The sequence below is a fragment of the Protopterus annectens genome, chromosome 8.part1, assembly GCF_019279795.1.
Source record: "Protopterus annectens isolate FY-2018-M chromosome 8.part1, PAN1.0, whole genome shotgun sequence".
In the NCBI taxonomy this organism is placed as follows: Eukaryota; Metazoa; Chordata; order Ceratodontiformes; family Protopteridae; genus Protopterus; species Protopterus annectens.
In genome coordinates, this window is record NC_056742.1 from 401949745 (window position 1) to 401974547 (window position 24803).

Genomic DNA, 24803 nt, shown 5'->3' on the forward strand with positions numbered 1-24803 from the left:
ATCCTTGGTCAAACACTAACACCCTGATATTACATTAACCTGATCATCCCAATCTCCTCGGTCAAACACTAACATCCTGATATTACATTACCCTGATCGTCCCACTCTCCTTGGAGAAACACTATCACCATGATATTACATTACCCTGATCATCCCAATCTCTTTGGTGAAACACTACCACCCTGATATTACATTACCCTTATCACCTCAATCTCCTTGGTCAAACACTAACACCCTGATATTACATTACCTTGATCATCCCAATCTCCTTGGTCAAACACTACCACCCTGATATTACATTATCCTGATCATCACAATCTCCGTTGGTCAAACACTACCACCCTGATATTACATTACCCTGATCATCCCAATCTCCGTAGTGAAACACTAACACCCTGATATTACATTACCCTGATCATCCCAATCTCCTTGGTCAAACACTACCACCCTGATATTGCATTGCCCTGATCATGTTTGCTATTATAATACTTAGACTGTGAAATCTCAAGTTTGTTGATCTAATACGTTCACCCTTGCAAGCACTTTTGAATTCCCATATGATTATGCAACAGTGGTCTTACTATATTTTAAAGGATATGGTAGGCATGGTACCCAGACATGAATGTGGGGTGGAAGACATGACATGTTTTGCAGGCTTTAATGGTTTTCAAATATGGCTTCTGATGCTCTGGCAATGATGAATTTCTGTTGAGCTGTTTGAAACGTGATCTTGTGTAGTGGAACGTTTACACACACACACACACACACACACACATATATATATATATATATATATATATATATATATATACATTATATAAATATACTGTATATATTTTTTCTTATTATTATTAATCAGTGAAGGAATGGTACCTTAATACATGACACCAATTGCTTACCACTGGTTTCTGGTATAATGGCACTTCCATTTAGAATCTTCCTAAATGTACTTTATAAAAGTTACATAGAGCTACAGAAACATACAATTCCTCTTGGAAAGGTCTGTGCTTCTTCACACTGTCTTACAATCAATCTACTTTGTAGCAGCTGTAAGGAAATCCAATGGTCTCAGAGGCTATGGATCAGCTTGTTCTATTTTTAACCCTATTGATGGCCATTAACTGTCACCATAACTTAGTTGCCCAGAGTGTCAGTAATATTCAGTGTAAGAAGATTAGACAACATACAGCACCCAGGTCCTGCTTCCTGAATGGACCTGGTAAAGTTAAAATCTTAATTTCCATCACATTTAGAGCACGTTTCTAACGACTCTGTAACAGCCCACAGACTCGTATATTCTGAAAGATGCTAAAATTACCTACCCTGTGATTCTTCCTTTCAATATAAATACAAGTGGTGTTGACCTTCCTATAAAAAAATACCAAAATCACACCTCATGAATTTGGTTCTAGAAGATTACGTCCCTCATTGGAATTTGCATGCTGTGTTTTTGTAAGCAGAGTAAGATATTTTGTTCGATCAGAGGACGTCCCATGACACTAGTAGTCTTTTTCTCTCCATGTCTCTTCATGTTGGCATCTAGTCAATGACGGAAGTCAAGAATATTACAGGCATGAGATGTGTGGCATTTGAAAGAGGCAATTGGAAACGTGTTCTTGGATTGTTGCACTTTTACCCACCATTCATAGGGACTTTGGGAAACTGGTAACATCAATTAATAATAAGCAGTTGGTTTTATTAGTAGAGAAATAGGGTATGGGAAATGAAAGGATAGTCTGCAAGAGAACACGAGGGGTTGTAGAAACCTATGGCAGGAATAAACAAAAAGCTATTACTAAGAAAAGGAAAGGGACCTCCTGTTACCCAACAAGTAAAGTTAATGACGAGAAGAAGAAAAAGGCAAGGCAGTGAATGCCTTGAAAAGTAGTAAGCAGAACATATCAAGAGCTGCACCCTGTGGATACATGTTTTGGCCTAGGATAGTTGAATAGAGATAAAGAGCCAAGTGATTAATCACAGTTAGGTTGAGAAGCGAGGGGAATGTTAGGATTCTTTTTCGAAAGTGATTTCCTTTCCCCTTTTGTACTTTTGTTTACTGTCTCCTTTTCCCCCTGTTAAATTCCTAGGGCTATCAAGATAGTACAATACTAGCTTGCAGTTGTTGTCCTAAATGATTTGATGTTGACAGAGGTTAGAACTACATAACAACACTATGGCAAAAACAGGAGTATGTGAATAATGGGAGGGGGGGTGAAATCAGATGAATTTACCTGATTTGGTACTGTCTGCTAGGTCAGTACTATGGAAAGATTGTAATTGGCTATATTTCCTGGGCTTTGAGACTGATGAGTTTATCATACAGAGATATTAAATATGAAGTGTTTGTTATCAACAACACATTTATTGTGTGTAATGCTACTGAAAATGTGTAGATTCGGTCTGTTATTGTAAACTTTTTTTTGTTTTGACTGAAAATCTTATCTAACAGCCAGATTGTCACTTTTATCGAAAACTGTATATGTACTTGTAATAGAATAATTTTTCTGTGAAGTTGGATAGATGAGCTGACGATGTGAATGCTTTTATATTTAAGGTAACGTTTGTTTCCTTGCCCTAGAACTAGGCAACAGATCGCTGTATCTCAGTCTCACTGCAGCCCTTTTTATGGTCTGTATACATCTGCTGATTTCATTTTCTGTCCTCATTCCTTGAATCTTAGTTGCTTGCAACTTGAGTAACACTGTATTAAAGCTTTTAACAGGATAACAAAACCACCCAGCTTTATTTGCATGGAAGCTACTTTCTCCTTATTTGTATTTACCATCAACAAAGCAATCCAAAATCTGTCTCTCATATGGCTTGTTTTAATAAATAGTATAGATAAAAATATTAAACAACCGATGGCCATAAAAATTTTTGTTCTTATTTTTAAAAAGAAGAATATACCAGGACCCCAAAAGATCAAAGATGTCCTATAGTTTTACGAAACACCACAGAGGTAAAATGATACAAGTGGGTCTAGATTCCTTTGTACTGTTTTATAGATCATGGACTCTTTCTGTAAAGTCTCTTACATTTGTTCTGTGTTACATAATTTCACTAGGCTGATAACAATCTGTCTCTTTTTAAAATGAACACTATGACAGCTTCAAATGAGAACTAATAAATTCTACACTCTACAATTAATGATGAGGATGTGGGATCACCTTTGATCGGTCCCAGATACATTTATATTTACTGACAGCTCTGTTTTACTTGATGATATAATGCATAAAGATCATCTGTGAAACAGACCAGTCTGTGTGCTCTGCTCAGAAATAAAAATACTTTTATTCATAGTGACAGCTCATATTTTAAGAAAATGTTGGCAGTATGGTAATATGAACTTTGCTTAGTCTCGTGAGTTTTAGCAAGTTAGAAAGAAATGTTAGAAATTCTGTGTGAAGTGTTACACTAATAAATCTACAGTATAGAAATCTTTCATTTGAATTCTGCCTCACTAAATATCACTTAATGTGATGCAAATGCACTGATATGTTGTCACAAAAAGTAAAATGACAGACTAATCAAAATTAAAGACGGAAGCAATTATTTCCGAAGGGTTTATAAGACATTTGATTGTTAAGACACAATTACATTGGTTGTTAAAACACAATTACAAAGTATGACATGTTTTCAAATGTTTACAGTAACTACATCACCAGAATGGTGACTGAATGGTTCTGGGTAAGTAAATGTCTGATGAAAAGCAAAATTAATATAGATCTGACAGGGCTGTGGTTAGAATCACAGGCTGCTTTAAACGTACTGTGTCACTGGACTTCTAGGAGGGGGAGTTCTGCAAGACTTAATTCCTGTAGCACACATCTCAGATCATTGAATGCCCACTGCCCTGCAGATAACAGGAGAGACAGAAGCATGCACTGCACATAGGATACTTGGTGTATTTGCCTTAAGAATAATGCATTTGCATGGCTAGAGGCTGTTAAAATGTTTCCTGCATGCTTGGTCTGAGCTGTTCCACAGAGTTCAGATCTAGGTGGTTTAATCATCTGTACATAGTGCAATTTACATACGGCACACCGCCAAAACTACTTACAGCAAAACTGCTAGTATGTAAGTATCAACACTACACCTCCAAAAATCCTGCCATCATCAAATAATTAAATGCTTTGTCAGGACACAAAATAATAAAGCAGGGTGCGGCTGCCATACATCATAACCTGTAGCATTGCATACCATAAAACACAGCCTCACAAAATTAATATAACTGTCAAAATACACAAACTCCAGTAGCACTTAAAATCCCAAACACAGCTTTACTGTATGTGTGTGGCAAAATGACCTCATTACCTCTCATGCAAGGGATGCATGCAGGCTTTACACCCACTGCAAAAAAACATAATCAATTGTGAGGTTGCTGCACACCTTGAGATAAAAAAACCTGTCCTACTGTAGTAACTTTGCAGCATGAATATGCTTCACATAACATATAATATCCTCAGTTGAATACAGCAGCTCCTGATAATAGATTTTTGCACCACTTCTTTTTCTTTTCTTTTTCTTTCAGCTGTTCCCATTACGGGTCGCCACGGCGGAAATTCTTTTTCCGTTTCTTCCTGTTCTCTGCATCTTGCTCTGTCACACCAACCATCTGCATGTCCTCTCTCACCACATCCATGAACCTTATCTTAGGCCTTCCTCTTTTCCTGTTACCTGGCAGCTTCATCCTTAGCATCCTTTTACCAATATACTCTGCATCCCTCCTCAGCACATGTCCAAACCAACGCAATCTCACCTCTCTGGCTTTGTCTCCAAACCATCCAGTGTGGGCTGATCCTCTAATATACGTATTCCTAATCCTGTCTACCTCGTCACATCCAGTACAAATCTTAACATCTTTAACTCTGCCAACTCTGACTCCTGCCTTTTTGTCAATGCCACTGTCTCCAACCCATATAACATAGCGGGTCTCACTACCCTCTTGTAGACCTTCCCTTTCACCCTTACTGGTACTCGTCTGTCACAAATCACTGCTGACACTCTTCTCTGCCCACTACACCCTGCCTGTACTCTCTCCTTCACCTCTCTTCCACACTCACCATTACTCTGAACTGTTGATCCCAAGTATTTAAACTCATCCACCTTCGCCAACTCTACTCCCTGCATCCTCCCTCTCATTCACACACATATATTCTGTCTTAATCCTGCTGACCTTCATTCCTCTCCTCTCTAGAGCATATCTCCATCTCTCCAGGGTCTCCTCCACCTGTTCCCTAATCTCACTACATTTCACAATGTCATCTGCAAACATCATAGTCCAAGGGGACTCCTGTCTGATCTCGTCTGTCAACCTGTCCATCACCACTGCAAATAAGAAATGGGCTCAGAGCTGATCCTTGATGTAATCCCACCTCCACCTTAAATGCATCTATCACTCCCACTGCAGATCTCACCGCTGTCACACTACCCTTGTACATATCCAGTACCACTCTTACATACTTCTCTGCCGACTTCCTCATACAATACCACAACTCCTCTCTAGGCACCCTGTCATATGCTTTCTCTAAGTCCACAAAGACACACTGCAACTCCATCTGACCTTCTCTGTACTTCTGCATCAACACTCTCAGAGCAAACATCACATCTGTAGTGCTCTTTCTTGGCATGAAACCATACTGATGATCACTAATCATCACCTCCGTTCTTAACCTAGCTTCTACTACTCTTTCCCATAATTTCATGCTGTGACTGATCAGTTTTATTCCTCTGTAGTTATTACAGCTATGCACATCATCCTTATTCTTAAAAATCAGTAACAAAACACTTTTTCTCCACTCCTCAGGCACCTCTCACTTTCCAAGATTTCATTAAACAATCTGGTAAAAAACTCCACTGCCATTTATCCTAAACACCTCCATGCTTCCACATGTATGTCATCTGGAACAACATCCTTTCCATTCTTCATCCCCTTCATAGCTATCCTTACTTCCTCCTTGCTAATCTGTTGCACTTCCTGATTCACTATCCCCACATCATCCATCCTTCTCTCTCTCTCTCATTCTCTTCATTCATCAGCCCCTCAAAGTACTCTTTCCATCTCTTCAACACACTCTCCTCACTTGTGAGTATGTTTCCCTCATTATCCTTTATCACCTTTACCTGCTGCACATCTTTCGCAGCTTGATCCTTCTGTCTAGCCAATCGGCACAGGTCCTTTTCTCCATCCTTAGTATCCAACCTTTCATACAGCTCTCCATATGCCTGATCCTTAGCCTTTTCCACCTCTCTCTTTGCCATGCACCTCATCTCCTTATACTCCTGTCTACTTTCTTCATCTCTCTGACAATCCCACTTCTTCTTTGCCAACCTCTTCCTCTGTATACTCTCCTGCACTTCCTCATTCCACCACCAGGTCTCCTTGTCCTCCTTCCTCTGTCCAGATGCCACACCAAGCACCTTTCTATCTGTCTCCCTTACTAGCTCTGCTGTAGTTATCCAGCTGTTTGTTAACTCTTCACTGCCACCCAGTGCTTGTCTTAACTCTTCTCTGAACTCCACCTCACAATCACCCTTTTTCAATTTCCACCATTTGATCCTTGGTGCTCCCCTCACACTCCTCCTCCTCTTCTTGATCACCAACGTCATTCTACACACCACCATTCTATGCTAACTACACTTTCCCCCATCACTACTTTACAGTCTCCAATCTCCTTCAAACTGGCCCTCCTGCATAGGATATAATCCACCTGTGTGCATCTCCATCCACTCTTGTTAAAATACGTATTCACCACAGCCATGTCCATTCTTTTTGCAAAATCCACTACCAACTGACATTCTGCATTCCTTTCCTTAACACCATACCTACCCATCACTTCCTCATCCCCTCTGTTCCCTTCACCAACATGGCCATTGAAATCTGCTCCAATCACCACTCTCTCACCCTTGGGTACAGTTATCATCACTTCATCCATCTCACTCCAAAATTTTTCTTTCTCATCCATTGCACACCCAACTTGCAGAGCATATGGACTAACAACATTTATCATTACACCATCAATTTCCAGCTTCATAAACATCACTCAATCTGACACTCTTTTCACCAGCAAAACACTCTTGCCATATTGTTCCTTCAGGATAACCTCTACCCCATTTCTCCTCCCATCCACACCATGATAGAGCAATTTGAACCCACCTCCAATACACCTGGCCTTTCCTCCCTTCCACCTGGTCTCTTGCACACACAATATATCAACCTTCCTTCTGTCCATCATATCTGCTAGCTCTCTCTCTCTGTACCAGTCATACTGCCAACATTGAAAGTTTCTACCCTCACTACCACACTCCTAACATTTCTCCTCTCTTCCTGCATTTGGGCATGTCTTCCCTGTCTTCTTCTCCTTCTCCTCCTTCGGCCAACAGTAGTCCAATTTCCGCCAGCACCCGGTTGGCTAACAGTATTGGTGGCTGTCATTGTTAACCCAGGCCTTGACCAATCTGGTATGTAAATCTGTATTGTTTTCCACATATCTCATTTGGCAAATGTTTTACGCCGGATGCCCTTCCTGACGCAACCCTCCCAATTTATCTGGGCTTGGGACCAGCACAAAGAAATTCACTGGCTTGTGCATCCCTTGATTTCGACATGTTCTGTTTCACAGGTTTGCGCATTAACAGATAGCCACACCACCACTGAAATTCATTTCTTACCAGCTCATCATTCTACACCAGTGTAAATCTTTGGTACATCCATTCTTCATTTGCTATTAAATGGAAGGAAAAAGAAGAAATGTGAATCTACAACTAATAACTTCTCAATTTAGCAAGGGGAAATGGTGAAAAGAAAGAACACTATATTTAAATAATCCTTTACTAACTGGCAGAGGGAATAACTATTTTGTTTTTCTCACAGGAATACAACAGATGTTTCCACACAAAGTTTAAGATACTATTCATAAAACATGCTAATTTAAATATATGTAAATAAATGGTTGTTGTATTCATTACCTCATGAAACAGTTCCTAATTACTCCTCTTTGTAGAAGGAAACTTTATGAAGCATTTAATTCTAAAATTCTGAAAGCATAATCCATGTCAGTCATTTATAGGTTCATAGGTTAGGTTTTAGGTTAGCTGCTCCATGTCAGTCATTTATAGCTTCATAGGTAAGTGTTAGGCTAGCTGCTCCATGTCAAGTAATTTATAGGTTCATAGGTAAGTGTTGGGCTAGCTGCTCCATGTCAGTCATTTATAGGTTCATAGGTAAGTGTTTGGCTAGCGGCTCCATGTCAGTCATTTATAGGTTCATAGGTAAGTGTTGGGCTAGCTGCTCCATGTCAGTCATTTATAGGTTAATAGGTAAGTGTTGGGCTAGCTGCTCCATGTCAGTCATTTATAAGTTAATAGGTAAGCGTTGGGCTAGCTGCTCCATGTCAGTCATTTATAGGTTCATAGGTAAGTGTCGGGCTAGCTGCTCCATGTCAGTCATTTATAGCTTCATAGGTAAGTGTTGGGCTAGCTGCTCCATGTCAGTCATTTATAGGTTCATAGGTAAGTGCTGGGCTAGCGGCTCCATGTCAGTCATTTACAGGTTCATAGGTAAGTGCTGGGCAAGCTGCTTCATGTCAGTCATTTATAGATTCATAGGTAAGTGTTGGGCTAGCTGCTCCATGTCAGTCATTTATAGCTTCATAGGTAAGTGTTGGGCTAGCTGCTCCATGTCAAGTCATTTATAGCTTCATAGGTAAGTGTTGGGCTAGCTGCTCCATGTCAGTCATTATAGGTTCATAGGTAAGTGTTGGGCTAGCTGCTCCATGTCAGTCATTTATAGGTTCACAGGTAAGTGTTAGGCTAGCTGCTCCATGTCAGCCATTTATAGGTTCATAGGTAAGTGTTGGGTTAGCTGCTCCATGTCAGTCATTTATAGCTTCATAGGTAAGTGTTGGGCTAGCTGCTCCATGTCAGTCATTTATATCTTCATGTGTAAGTATTAGGCTAGCTGCTCCATGTCAGCCATTTTTAGGTTCATAGATAAGTGTTGGGCTAGCTGCTCCATGTCAGTTATTTATAGGTTCCTATGTAAGTGTTGGGCTAGTTGCTCCATGTCAGTCATTTATAGCTTCATAGGTTAGTGTTGGGCTAGCTGCTCCATGTCAAGTCATTTATAGCTTCATAGGTAAGTGTTGAGCTAGCTGCTCCATGTCAGTCATTTATAGGTTCATAGGTAAGTGTTGGGCTAGCTGCTCCATGTCAGTCATTTATATCTTCATGTGTAAGTATTAGGCTAGGTGCTCCATGTCAGCCATTTATAGGTTCATAGGTAAGTATTGGGCTAGCTGCTCCATGTCAGTCATTTATAGGTTCCTATGTAAGTGTTGGGCTAGTTGCTCCATGTCAGTCATTTATAGCTTCATAGGTTAGTGTTGGGCTAGCTGCTCCATGTCAAGTCATTTATAGCTTCATAGGTAAGTGTTGAGCTAGCTGCTCCATGTCAGTCATTTATAGGTTCATAGGTAAGTGTTGGGCTAGCTGCTCCGTGTCAGTCATTTATAGGTTCATAGGTAAGTGTTGGGCTAGCTGCTCCATGTCAGTCATTTATAGGTTCATAGGTAAGTGATGGGCTAGCTGTTCCATGTCAGTTATTTATAAGTTCAGAGGTAAGTGTTGGGCTAGCTGCTCCATGTCAGTCATTTATAGGTCCATAGGTAAGTGTTAGGCTAGCTGCTCCATGTCAGTCATTTATATCTTCATGTGTAAGTATTAGGCTAGGTGCTCCATGTCAGCCATTTATAGGTTCATAGGTAAGTATTGGGCTAGCTGCTCCATGTCAGTCATTTATAGGTTCCTATGTAAGTGTTGGGCTAGTTGCTCCATGTCAGTCATTTATAGCTTCATAGGTTAGTGTTGGGCTAGCTGCTCCATGTCAAGTCATTTATAGCTTCATAGGTAAGTGTTGAGCTAGCTGCTCCATGTCAGTCATTTATAGGTTCATAGGTAAGTGTTGGGCTAGCTGCTCCGTGTCAGTCATTTATAGGTTCATAGGTAAGTGTCGGGCTAGCTGCTCCATGTCAGTCATTTATAGGTTCATAGGTAAGTGATGGGCTAGCTGTTCCATGTCAGTCATTTATAAGTTCAGAGGTAAGTGTTGGGCTAGCTGCTCCATGTCAGTCATTTATAGGTCCATAGGTAAGTGTTAGGCTAGCTGCTCCATGTCAGTCATTTATAGCTTCAAAGGTAAGTGTTGGGCTAGCTGCTCCATGTCAATCATTTATAGGTTCACAGGTATGTGTTGGGCTAGCTGCTCCATGTCAGTCATTTATAGGTTCACAGGTAAGTGTTGGGCTAGCTGCTCCATGTCAGTCATTTATAGCTTCATAGGTAAGTGTTAGGCTAGCTGCTCCATGTCAGTCATTTAAAGGTTCATAGGTAAGTGTTGGGCTAGCTGCTCCATGTCAGTCATTTATAGCTTCATAGGTAAGTTTTAAGCTACCTACTCCATGTCAGCCATTTATAGCTTCATAGGTAAGTGTTAGGCTAGCTGCCTTTGTGGGCCATGTTAAGCCTAGCCAATTTCACCTGTGCAGAGATCACTTTAGACAGAATTCCTTCATTTTTGTGTCCTGTCATCATAGGCTGTAACCTTCACAATAAGCTAATGATTTCTGTCAGAAGAATGGAGTTCTGCCTATTAACATTCTGCCCTGAGAGGCAATTAAAAATAATGCAGCTTATTTTAAATTGTATTGAATCGTTCTTTTAGTCTGACATATTACTCCTGAGTTTCTAAAACCAACTTGATGGCTTGCTTAAACCTGTACTTTTCATGCTGGTATGCAGCACTATGCATATAGAGCAACACATTTCAAACAATATGTTGTGGATATCTCCAGCAATCCTAGTTTCTGTGAAATAATATTCATAGCATTAATTTGCCAGTAAGTACAAGTCAGTAATCACAAGATGGAGTTGTCCGTAGAAGAACACCACAACATCAAGGGGTGTATCCAAAATTTTTAGAAATGAGCACAAACTTCTCGATTTTTGGCCAACCCCCCCCCCCCCCAAACACATACCCCATCGCACTGGAATAGAGTAGCCCAAAATTAATGATTTGTATACCAAACAATTACTCTTCTGTTGCCAAACATACAAACAGCCATTTTTCTATTGCTGGTTAACTTGTACACTTTTAATTTCATTACTGTGTCTGAAGCCAACACATTTAGTAAATTTTTGGTGAGCAAAATGTCTCTCTTTTAAAAAATGAATTTGTAAATCATAGCTTTCATGATTTATCCCTGGGTACAGCTATGCAGTATTCTTACCAGTTCATTAGCAGATATAAACAAATAGGTTAGGCAGACATATACCAATCACAATTTTACTTTCAGTATAGTGCAACGTTTCTTGTGATTTCCTTAATATTTTAACGTTCACAAAAGGTTTACTTGGCCCTGGAAATAACATCTTCCTTTGACAAACTTTTGCATATATAAAACCTTTTCTGAGACAAAAAGTGGTTTAATTACTTTTATTATTACCACTAAATTTGTCACCTTAGTATTTTAAGGTACATCATCTGGTCCTTAAAGGGTCTATCACATGGGATCACCCATTACCAGCAGTTCAAAGGACAGATGCTAGAAAACTGGATATATTGGTCCAAGGAAAGAAGATAAGAGTAGCATCGATCATTGAAATCGCCACACCCAGGGGCTACAGTGTCTTGCGTACAGAGAGACACAAAGTCATAAAATATCAGGATCTGCAGGCAGAAATGAGAGTAGGATCTATCACACACTATTGCAAATAATAAACTTAAGATATCAGCACAGGCAGAAGAGCTCAGAAAATATGGAGGCAAATACAAAGTAAAAGAATAAATTAAGTAATTTGTTGGTGACCCAAAACGTTTTATAGAGAACAGGGAAACAAAGCAAAAGGAAAACAAACACCACCAAAAGAGAAGAAAAAGGCACATTTTGTAGAAATAACTATGAAGACCATGTGGAACATGACAAATACGCTAAAGAGGTAGAAAAAGTAAAAGAAACAATAACCAGTTCAAATGTACACAATAGGAAACTGCATGAAGTAATGGCCAGAGAAACTGTAACAAAATTAAGAAAAGCTCCCAACTGGAAATCCCCAGGCCCAGATGCAGTATTTAACTTCTGTTTAGAAGTATTAACATCTTTACATAAGTGTTTAGCCCTAAGTACAAACTATTTATATGTGCATCCCTAAAATGCACCACCCTAGCTAAAGGCTGAAAAACTATACTCCTTACATGAAATTTTAGGCGTGAGTAAGAACTGCCTATATGTGCATCACAGACAGACACCAGTCAGGCTAGCAGAAAGAAAACTGATACTCCTCCTTAAGAGTGAACCTGTAAGACATCCTAAAAACTACAGACCAATAACTTGCCTGCTGACAATATATAAATTATATACTGGAATTGATGCAGACAGAGTTTACAGTCATTTAGAAGAAAACTCAAATCATGGCAACAGAAGATAAAGGTAACAAAAAAAGTCATATAGAACAGAGGATCATTTGTTGTTAAATATTGTCATAATGATGCATTGTAAAAAGGTAATAGATTACAAAAAAGCATTTGACAGATTCCCACAATCATGGTTAAAGGTCTGCTTACAAACGTATAAGATACACCCTACACTGGTCAATTAAATTACAGTGACCATCACATAGTGGCAAACCACTCTGCAGCTAAGCTTTAATAAAGGACAAATTATTAACCCAGGGATACAAATTCAAAGGGGGATATTCCAGGGTGACTTTATCATCACTGCTCTTTTGGCTTGACCTTAACCCATTTAGCTGTCCACTTAACAGATTAGGTCATGGTTACAATTTGGCTCCCACAAAGCATCAAAGTGTAAAGACTTTTCATCTTCTTTTTGTGGATGGTTTAGAGCTGTACAGTGTATTAGATGAGGAACTGAAAGCACAAATGTAAGTGGTCAACTTTCTCAGATGATATAAGAATGTCATTTGGTCTTGATAAATGTGCAAAAGCAATATTTAAAAAAGGAAATCTCAGCACCAGGAAAATATCAGTTTGGGACAGGAATGTGAAATAAAAAACTAGAGCCGGAAAGGGTGCATAAGTATTTGTGAACTGATGAGGGATATGCAATAAAACATGAACAAATGCAAACAAAACTCAGTAAGGAATATTTTAGAAGATTAAAATTAATACTGAAAACAGCCCTCACATCTAGGAACAAAGTCCAAGCTATAAACCAATTTGTTCTTCCTGTTCGAACTTACAGTTTTGGGTAACTGACCGGTCCCCAAAGATATTGAATAAATCAGACAGGAAAACAAGAAAAATGTTTCATGTTTATTAAAAGATATGTAAAATCAGTGTATGCCAAGATTATATATTCCTTGTTCAGAAGAAGGTATGAGCCTCCTCGAAAATGACTGCACATACAGATCTGCAGTCGTAGGACTGCATACAAATCTGCTGATCTTATTAAATCCAAACATAGTGAAATTTTAAAACATGAGGAGAACAAGTCTAAAATGACTTCCCTGCTTAGTTTAGTAGCAGCATATCAGAGTCAAATGTGAATGAAAATCAAACCAGAAGTAGATAAGATTCAGGGAACTGAATGTGCCAAAAAACAAAAGAAAGAATATAAGGTGAAGGATCAGATGAGAATGAAAGGAATGTGGAAAAGCCATAAATATTTGCCAAGTCTAGAAAACTCTAGAACAAGATCGTGCTGATTAGGATTTGACTCAGGAATGGTTAAGGAGAGGTGAATTTAAACCAACAGATGAAAGGTTAATATTGGCAGCCCATGATAGTGGACTACATACACATTGGTTTACAAAGCCCACTGAACATGTGGGACAAACAGACAAATATACGTTCTATAAAACAGAACTGGAAAGAGCCACACATCTTTTTGCTGGGTGTGACACACTAATGACAGAAGGACTGTATACAGAAAGGCATAATAATGTGGCAAGACTGTTACACTGGGAATTGTGCAAACAATACAGTACTGAAGTAGCTGAGACACATTGGAAACATGAGCCACAAAGTATTATAGAGAATGCTGAAATTTATTTCACATAGAATCACTTGTTACCAACAATTCAAAAAATACATTCGAGAAAACTAGATATAGTAGTCCATGAAAAGAAAACAAAATTAGCATCAATCATTAAGATTACTCCACCCAGTTATTACACTGTCTTACATATAGAGAGAGAGAGACAAAGTCATAAAATACCAGGATTTGCAAATGGAAATGACAGCAGTGTGGAAGAAGGATACCCAGACAGTTCCAATAGTAGTAGGAGCAATGCATTTCATAAAAAAGGATTTACAGAATTTAGATATACTACTGATACATGTAACTCCATATGAAATGCAGGAGTCGTCAGTTCTGGCCACATTGCAGTTGCTGCACAGAGCACGTTTGGCTATCATCAAACGCTGAAAAAATACCAATTTCATAAACTCTAATCATACTTTGACATAGGAATGGAGTCCAGTCCAGTCATGGTATTAGAAACCCAAAAGATATGGAGAAGTTAAACAGAGTGAGAAAACATATAAATATGCTGAATGAGGCATGTGTTTTATTGAAAACAGCCTATTAAATAAACATCAATTAACTCACACAGTTGTCTGAATGCAGAAATGATAACATCAGCAAGGAGAGTAGTATTGCTGGAGCTGAATTCATCCTCAAGTCTTGGTGAGTACCTTAATACTACATCCAGCATATCATTGCTGGAGCCTTCCTGTGTCCTGACAGAGTGCTCCTCAAACTATCTGGAGATATACAGAGCTGAGTCTATTTTTCTGGCACTTCAGAGTTGTATACTGGCAGTGTTGTGCTAGTTACTTATAAAAGTAATACGTTACTTTTACTAGTTACTTTTAAGTGAAAGTAATATATTACTATTACTTATTACTTTTCTAAAAAAGTAATATATTAGTATTACTAGTTACTAACTAAAGTAACTAGTTACTCTTGTGCTACTTTTACATAATTATCCAAACAAAAACCTCAGGACACACCACGAGAAGTAAGAGCACAATCTTCTTTTATTTAGTAGTCAGCATAAAAAGTATAGTATATCAATTCTCATATTCAGATTTACTGAAACAGTACTTCTGTGTGAGGAATACATGCTTACTGCATATGAATGCGAGTGTATTAAAGTTGTATACACAGTGTTACAATAATGATGAATAGCATTTTACAGTTTACAAAGTCCCACAGTCTAGTCTTTATAGTCAGAGAGTTGCAATTTAATACTTAAACCAAAGTACATACAGCCAGCAACACAAGACCTATAACAAGTTACAACCCATCACATTTTCAACAATAAACATTAAGCTAACTGCTAAAACTAATGCTGAGGACGCAAAAATGCTTACAGAAAATGTCATATAGGTCTAACAAAGTCAACCAAAATATCACAACCGAGCAGACAACCGGCACTCTCAAGCAGCCAGAAAAAAAAATCAAAGAAATACAGTACAGTATGAGCAACTCAAATTTCATGTGTTACACTTTATGTTTTCTCTCTGCAGAAACATAACTTATGTTTTTAGAGTTTGAGTTTTAAAAAAGAAGATAAAAATACATTCCCTCTCTCCCCAACATGAGAATAAGTCAAACCTTCTTCTTCTTTTGGCTTTTCCCGGTTAGGGGTCACCACAGCGCATCACCTGTCCACTCATGATTGGCAGTGGAGTTTTACGGTGTCGAGTTGCCAGCCTGGTGCCCAACCTTCCACAGAAGGCACACACATGCACGCACTCACACCTGGGGCCAACTTAGAGTGTCCAATCCACCTACAACATGTCTTTAGGGATGTGGGAGGAAACCGTGAGAATAAGTCAAACCAAACAAGTCAAATAGCTAAACTGGCAACATCTGCTTCACACTCACTCATTCAGTCAGGTTACAACAAATTGCACACTCCCTCTCCAACCTCTCTCACACACAGTCTCTTTAGCTTTCATACATGCATTTACTCATTCTCTTTCTCCGATCTCTCACACCCACTCTTCAGCTTTCATATATGCATTCACTCACTCTTTCTTTCTCCAATCTCTCACACACACTCTCTTTATATTTTACAGCACAATGTAAAAACACTAATAGACATCTGTTAAACAAAGCAATACTGTCTCACAATGAAAACAGACTTGGCATTAAAACTTCTCTGCCCTTGAAACTCACATTCATTGAAACCCGCACCACATCCAAAGAAAATGTATCTGGCCAATGGTGGATAAAGATTACCTTTGGGCTGTTTTCAAATCATTGGCCCCTTGCACACAAAACAAAAAACATACATGTGTTCTTTTCTTTGATACACCTTCCTGACTTTATTAAATTATATTCCTTGTATAATACAGCACACTTGTTAGATAGAGTGCATTATAAATTTCTTGTTTGAACATTTTTCCAGTGGGCTGTACTGTAGGCAATGAAACAAAATGGATGAACCAATAATGACAAAACTGCCCAATTCAAAACATTTCCATCATAAAAGTCTACTTCCACACCCAGACTATAAATAAAATGACAGTAGTGTAAGCCATAGGCATCTTGCACAGCTTCTCGCACTTCTTTTCAATTTCTTTCTTTTTTTTTTTTTTTTGCCGGGGGGGCAAAAGGCCAAAAACCAGGGACACATTTTAAACATTGCTTGCATAATTTTGGAAAGTTGCTAGAATAAAATTTTGTGTTACCACCATGCATTTCACTGGTAAGTCTTGAACGCAGGAACCTGTGTACCACAGTCAGAGCAACATACCACTATGCCAAATCAGCAGTTTCCTGAAAGATAGGAAGACAGAAACTTAAATGGCTATCATTTAGTGAATTCAGTTCTCACTTCTCACCATAGCTCTCAACTCTTAGCACAAAAAGCCTGGACAAAACCAATAATGAGGGAATATAGCCCCAAAATAGGGACACATTTCAAATACTGATCTTATAAACTTAGAAAATTGCTAGAATAAAAGGTTTTGTGTTGGCAATTATTTTCTGAAGAATATGGAGTCTGAAATTCAAATGCCTGTCATTATTTAATGAATTCAATCCTGCAGTGATTTGCCACAAAAATCCTGAAAACCACAGATTTTATGAGGAACAGATCAAATTCATGAGTGGTTGTGGCTAGGGACTTTAGGCTCTTTTTATCTTGTACCCAAGGTACAGGGTTTGAGCCTGAGTACTTCTAGCCACCAGGTGTATTAAAATGGGGGCATTTACACACACACACACACACACACACACACACACACACACCTGTAGTGAGCAAGCTGTAGCCTTAGAAAAGGCTTTGTTATACGCCACATGCCAAAGAGAAAAAAAATGTTACTAGGCAATTAACAGAGTCAAGGAGCAGCTTTAAATACAGTCTTCTCTTAGCAAACCACCAAAACCTGACAAAATAACTGTGAAGATGCATGATGTGCCTACAAAGAAGCCTTTTCCAGCAAAGCATGGGCACAGCATTGTCAGACTTCACTTCATATAATCACAAACTTTGCTACCCACTACAATCTCACATTTTATGAAAACCACATACAGAATCTCTAGAAATTTGGTTTTCACTATGTTCTTCAATATTATTTTTTTCCTCTCATTTCAGAAAGGACAGCAAAAGTTTGTCAAAGTAAAACTGCCCAAAACACGTATCACATGAAGTCCCACAGACACCAAACTACTCTTTCGAAAAGTGACACATGTCAATTGTCTTTCATATTCACCATGAATTAGCAAAAAGAGCCACTGAGTAAATACTGAATTCAGGAGATTAACAAACAGATTTGTTTCAAAGCATACACATGCAACTGGCAAATGTGATGAACTCACCAGCAAATGTAGTTTGCACAGATACCTGCTCCTTTCCGTTCAGAGTCCCTTATTGCAATATCATTATTCAGTTAAATAATCCTTCCTGTTCAGAGTGTAATCCCTTCCTGTTCGGAGTGCTGTTGCCACTTGCAGAGTATTTGAACAGCCAGAAATGCGTGCACGACGTGAGCTCCTTGAGCTCAATTCTGACAGGCTGGTAGCCCTGATAGAGCTGATGTCATCGCACATGCGATGATGTCAGTGCACAAAGTGGGGAAAATAAAAAACAAAGAGAAAAAAATCAGAAATTAAGGGATGCCACTCGGGAATTGTGGCACCCCTTCATTTGGAACCAAATAACGAGTAATGCAAAAAGTAATGCACATTTGCATTACTAAAAAAAGTAACTTATTACTGTTACTGCATTACTATATTGAAAAGTAACTTCTAGTACTACTAGTTACTAAAAAATGTAATACGTTACAGTAACACGTTACTTTTGTAACGCGTTAGTCCCATCACTGTGTACTGGTAATTGTTTGACTAATTTTATATCGTTGCTGGCTGACTTCAGAGTTGTGCACTGTTATTTTTGCTTCACTGTATAGTTTTTCAAATCTCTGCTGAAGGTGTTGGTTTTCCCATACCCACCCTCCCTATTCTTGTCTTGTTGTTTAAATTTGGAGGCTTTTGCAGTTGCTCGCCCCCACTGTAGATTTGATCTGGGACACTCCCCCCAGTCCCATCTCTTCACCTCATTCTACCTAATAGACTCCTTCTGCACTTGTTTTTAGTCATTTTTAATTTAATTGCATTTTTTAAACTGTTTGGCCTAACATTGCTACATACTCAAGTGTGCTAGCTTGCACTGCATTTGAGTTGTTTTTACTGCTGTTTTAGCTACTTTTCTGTATATATTTAAAAAAAAAAAACTTTCCTGTAACTAGTGTAGTCCAGATTCAGATTTGCTGTATCCAGGACTGTATGTAAGCTTCTGAGCCCCCCCCCCCCAAGCTTTCTGTGTGGGATGGAAGCATTCTAGCTTATCAATGGGAGTGGTAAGCACTAGGTAACCTATCTACCACATAAGGAGTGGTTCTGGCCCAGAAATTGTAGTTATTGGCCATTTGGGAAGTTTTTCCATCTCTCTCAACTTTCTGATTTAAAAGTCCGCATTTGCACTTGTTTCCCCCATTTCCTGTAACTAGTTCTTAGTTTTAGCACTTGAATTTGCTTATTCATGATCAGCACTTGTTCAGAACTTGTAAGCACTAAATAACCTACTAATTACTACAGCACTTAACCTCCCTCATTACCTAGAGGAAAACAGTTTTGGTACTTACTTTCCTGACTTGCTTAGAGAAAAACAGCTCTTGTACTCACTTCCCTCACTTGCTTAGAGAAAAACAGCTCTTGTACTCACTTTCCTTACTTATCTACAGGAAAATAGTTTGTTTTCAGGCATGTCCAAGGGTCATCTCCCAGTGTTCTCTCCTGTCTATCTGATGAATCTGGGCATCTTGGGGCAATGTAGAAATTGCCTCATGTACACAGACAACCCTCTCCTCCTACCACCCAACACTGCAACCTGTGAGAGATGCACTTATCTAGCCAAACTGGAGGTAAAGCTCTCTCCAATCAAGACTGAACTTGACAGTCAAGAGGAGAAGGTAAACACTTACACCACACCACACTCATCACATAGTCTCACTAAATCTACACCACCAAAATCCACACATACAAACACAAAAACATTCGCGGAGGCTCTCAATAATAATCTGCTCAAGCAACAGAGACCTCCAAAGCAGAAATGCAAGCAACCTCCACCCCACAACACAACCCAAATGACACACAACCCGCAGACTCAGTGTGCCACTCAACCACAGCCAATAAGGCAAAACAACGTACCCAACTCACTAGTCATAGGTGACTCTATAGTCAGGCACACTGATGTCCCACTCACCAGGCTAAACAAGGAGAAGGTTACTGTCAGCTGCCTGTCGGGTGGCAGGATCCGCCACATAACTCACACACTCAGGTCACTCCACAACAAGTACAAATATGACTCTGTCATTGTCCATGTTTGTGTGAATGACCTGAGACGTTCCTCTCTGGACTACATGAAAAGAGACATGGAGGAGCTCTACGATCTTGTAGCCTAGGCAGGTATGACCCTAGCCCTGAGTAGCTTTCTGCCATCACCCAGAATGATGCCGCAGTACAAGGACAGAATGATTGTCTTCAACAATTGGCTACGCTTCTGGTGCCATTCTAAAGGGATCCAGTATCTGTCTACCTGGGATGACATGGTCGACAGACCACGATGCTTTGCCAGAGATGGCCTGCACCTGTCACCCCTGGGATTCCGGATACTGGCTAAGCTTCTTGCCATCCCTATAGTGCCTTTTTTTAGGCAAGGTTCAAATGACAAATTCACCACCGTAACAGGAACAGGCAAGCAAAAACTGAGGGTGATGCTACTCAATGCTAGAAGTCTAAATCTCAAAATGCACTCACTCGAGACACTCCTTAAAATGGAGAACATCAATATCTGTCCAGTGACTGAGACCTGGTTCAAGGATCCAGAGAGCACCCCTGCACTACCAGGCTCTAACTCATACCACACTTTTCGGCCATGTAACCTGGACCGGAACACCAAAGACGGAGGTGTGTCTATATTCATTAAGGATATCCACACCTCCAGGCCAGTTGCTCAGCATAATGCAGCCGAGATTATCCAAGTGCAACTAACTCTGGGCAAAACTGCAATCCAAATTGTAGCTTGCTACAGATCACCCACCATGCCCCAGGATTCCCACTCCTCTTTTCTTGATGTACTGGAAAATATTAGGGTTCAACCAAACACCCTAATAATGGGCGATTTCAACTACCCCACCATTAACTGGGAAAACTACTCATGTACCAACTCCTTCGCTCAATGCTTTCTGGAATTCATAAACTCCAGTGCCCTGGATCAACTTATCCACACCCCCACCAGGACAACAATATCCTAGATCTAGTCATTACCAACATGAGTGACCAGTGTTCCACACCTGAAGTCAACGTCTCATTGGTCCGATCTGACCATAAGCTAATTACCCTAGACATCCACATCCTGCCCCCACCCCCCATTAAGGAAACCACGATAAAAAATTTCTCCAAAGCCAACTTCATGCTTCTTAAGACAGAAGTGGTGAACTTTATGACACCCATGCAGATGGACAATACAGTTATGACTACTGAATCCTACACAACTGCACTTTATAAGCACTTACATGAGTGCATGGATTGTGCTATCCCAAACAGAATCAAGACGCTATCCTCCAAAAAAAGGAAGCCAATCTGGTGGTCCCCTGCCATAAACAAACTGTACAACAGAAGGAAGAAACTGTTGCAAAAGAGAGTAAAATCCCATGAGTGGAGGAGCTCCCTGGTCAGCCTCAGTAAGAAGCTGCGATCCCTGATAAAATCCTCCAAAGCTAGTTATGAAAACAAAATCACCACTGATTCTAAAGACAACCACAAAGCATTCTATAGCTATGTCAAGAATCTCAATGGCAACACTCAGATCTGCTCTGAGTTACAGCACAATGGCACTAAATATACAGACACAACTGATATTGCCAACATCCTGGCAGATAGGTTCAGTGCTAACTTTACCCCCCTCTCACCCCCTAAAGAGCCCATCTCTATACCAGAAGAATGCAAAGTTTCTGTAATCACTGCTGCATAGGTAAAAACCACACTCTCCAAAGCCAAGAACACAGCATCCATGGGACCAGACAACATCCCAGGCTGCGTTCTACATGAACTGCAGAATGAACTGGCACCCCACCTAAGTACCATGTTCAATCATAGCCTCACCTCAGGCTTTGTGCCTGATGAATGGCACACAGCATCGGTTATCCCACTCCACAAGGGGGAGCCAACATGGACCCCGGGAACTACTGCCCCATTAGCCTGACGAGCCTGGTCTGCAAGGCCATGGAACGTATCATCATGGAACTTATAAACAAAGATATTGGTAATCTCCAAACTCTGGACAACACCCAGTTCGGGTTTGTATAAGGCAGATCATGTCTCCTAAACCTGATAGACTTCTTTGAAGCAGTCACCAAAGCCATAGACAAGGCTAAGGTGGTTCACACAGCCTATCTAGATCTTGCTGAGGCTTTTGACACCACCCCCCACTATGGAATTATAGATAAACTCACTAAACTAGATATAATTCCTTATATCACAAGATGGGTTGACAACTGGCTCAGTGACAGAACCCACACTGTGAAAGTAGCAGACTCCAAATCTGACTTCAGACCAGTGACAAGTGGAGTACCACAGGGTTCAGTCCTGGGTTCTCTCCTGTTTGGTATCTACTTCTCTGAAGTACAGGCTAACACAGAAGGTCTTTGGCTAATGAAGTTCACAGATGACTGCAAACTAGGAGCCATAATCGAAGCTCCTAATGATGTGGACTATCCTAGAAAAAGGCCTTACTGAGACAGATGCCTGGTGTCAAAGCCATGGCCTAAAGCTCAATGCCAAAAAGTGCATTGTCATCCCCTTTGGTAAAAACTTTGTACCCATGAACTACAACATAGGTGGTAGTATACTTAACACCGAAAGTGTGATAAGAGACCTTGTGACACAGGTGGACAGTAGTCTCTCCTTTGATAATCACATCACCACAGTAGTCAGGAAATCCTTCTATGTGGCGCACCTCATCACAAAAGGTTTCTCTTCCAGAAAAAAAGAGGTCATTGTTCCCCTCTACTCATCACTCATTAGATCCATTATAGAGTACAACGCCCCTTTTGGTATGTACCTCACAAGACATCTACAACAACTGGAAAGGCTGCAGAAATACCTTACAAATAGGATTACCGACCTCAAACAGATGCCCTACACAGACCGTGTAAAAAAACTCCAGCTTTACTCCATCGCATATCGCCTACTCAGAGGTGATCACTGCCTAACATACAAAGCTATGTCAAACCAAGAGCTGTTGAACATGCTCCACTTAAAGAAATCCCAATCCCTCTGAGCTACATGCTCTAGGGACCTAAACCTTGTCACCACAATAAACAGAACATGCCGGAGGGATAGATTCCTGTCCCAGAGACTTCCCATACTCTGGAATAAACTACCTATCTATATCAAACAAAGCTCCTCATTAGCACTCTTCAAGAAAAATCTTGATGATTGGATGGGAAATAGGAAATTCACCCCAGGGATCACCTCTGTGGCTCTGCTTGGCAGTGGCACAGGAAAATAATTTTCTTGGGTGGCAAATGCCAGGGTACCTTTTTGGCTGGGCTTGTATAGGCCCTAGGGCTGATAGCCTAGTACCTACCTATGAACCTATAATGAGGTGGACCGTGTTTTTACAAAATTTCACCAAGATGGCACTGATTTATAGACTGCATTTAATATAGCATACATCATGGAAAGAAGTAGGTAAAAAAATATAAAAGACAGCTGGGTGCACATGTCCCATCCCAGGATACAACAGAGCACAACCCTAGTGGGTGCACCGGTACCAGGACTGGAAAAAAATGACTGTGTAGAACCCTCAAAACATGGAAACATTCCAATAATGGGACCAGGCCAGGCCCAGGGCAGGATGGCCCCCCCATAGTAGAAGGAAGTAGTAGTCCACTAAAAACACAAAAACTGACAGGTCAGAAAACAGCCATAATGATAGATATGCCTGGTTTTCCTCCTGGCTGCTGTGTGCTCCTGACCCGGTATTTACTGTCTTAACTCTTTCTTTCCTTTAACCTGCAATAAGGGACCTACCTGGCTACAAAGGATATCCTCATCTACCTCAAGCCTTCACAACTTAAACCAACCTTTTCTGCTGCCCCAGTACATTCACCAGTTTGAACAGTTTCTGGCAAACTTTCTTTCCTTTAACCTGCAATAAGGGACCTACCTGGCTACAAAGGATATCCTCATCTACCTCAAGCCTTCACAACTTAAACCAACCTTTTCTGCTGCCCCAGTACATTCACCAGTTTGAACAGTTTCTGGCAAACTTTCTTTCCTTTAACCTGCAATAAGGGACCTATCTGGCTACAAAGGATATCCTCATCTACCTCAAGCATTCACAACTTAAACCAACCTTTTCTGCTGCCCCAGTACATTCACCAGTTTGAACAGTTTCTGGCAAACTTTCTTTCCTTTAACCTGCAATAAGGGACCTACCTGGCTACAAAGGATATCCTCATCTACCTCAAGCCTTCACAACTTAAACCAACCTTTTCTGCTGCCCCAGTACATTCACCAGTTTGAACAGTTTCTGGCAAACTTTCTTTCCTTTAACCTGCAATAAGGGACCTACCTGGCTACAAAGGATATCCTCATCTACCTCAAGCCTTCACAACTTAAACCAACCTTTTCTGCTGCCCCAGTACATTCACCAGTTTGAACAGTTTCTGGCAAACCTTCTTTCCTTTAACCTGCAATAAGGGACCTACCTGGCTACAAAGGATATCCTCATCTACCTCAAGCCTTCACAACTTAAACCAACCTTTTCTGCTGCCCCAGTACATTCACCAGTTTGAACAGTTTCTTTCAAAGTATGTTTTATTATTCCCCACGTAGAAAGCAATTCTGTGTTTAGCTTTTTAACCCTATTAATCTATTTTGTCTCCGAGTCAGGAGAGATAGCAGCCAGACTCCTCCCCAGCACCTTTTTATTTAAGTTACTGTCTTCCCTTCATCTAGCTTACCCTTCACTACTTGTATACTACCGGGCCTAGTCACCCTTGTAAAACTTGCACCGGCCACTAGGTGGCAGTCCGACCTAGACTTCACCCCTTACTCTCTTTTCAATTTGTATGAGTTTTGGCTCCTTACATTCCCTCGGATTTTCTCTTCTCTTGAACTATTGCCTAACTATTCCCCTATTTTTCTCTCTTTCTGCTCCTAGTCTGCACTCTTCTCATTCCCTTCCCTCTGCCGACTTGT

At 40.1% G+C, this 24803-nt stretch overlaps 1 protein-coding gene across 1 annotated transcript in view; it reads right to left on the reverse strand.

Moving 5' to 3' along the window:
* Nucleotides 1-24803, reverse strand: part of LOC122810378 (plasmanylethanolamine desaturase-like) — a 1738026-nt gene that overhangs the window by 636556 nt on the left and 1076667 nt on the right. The window lies entirely within an intron of this gene.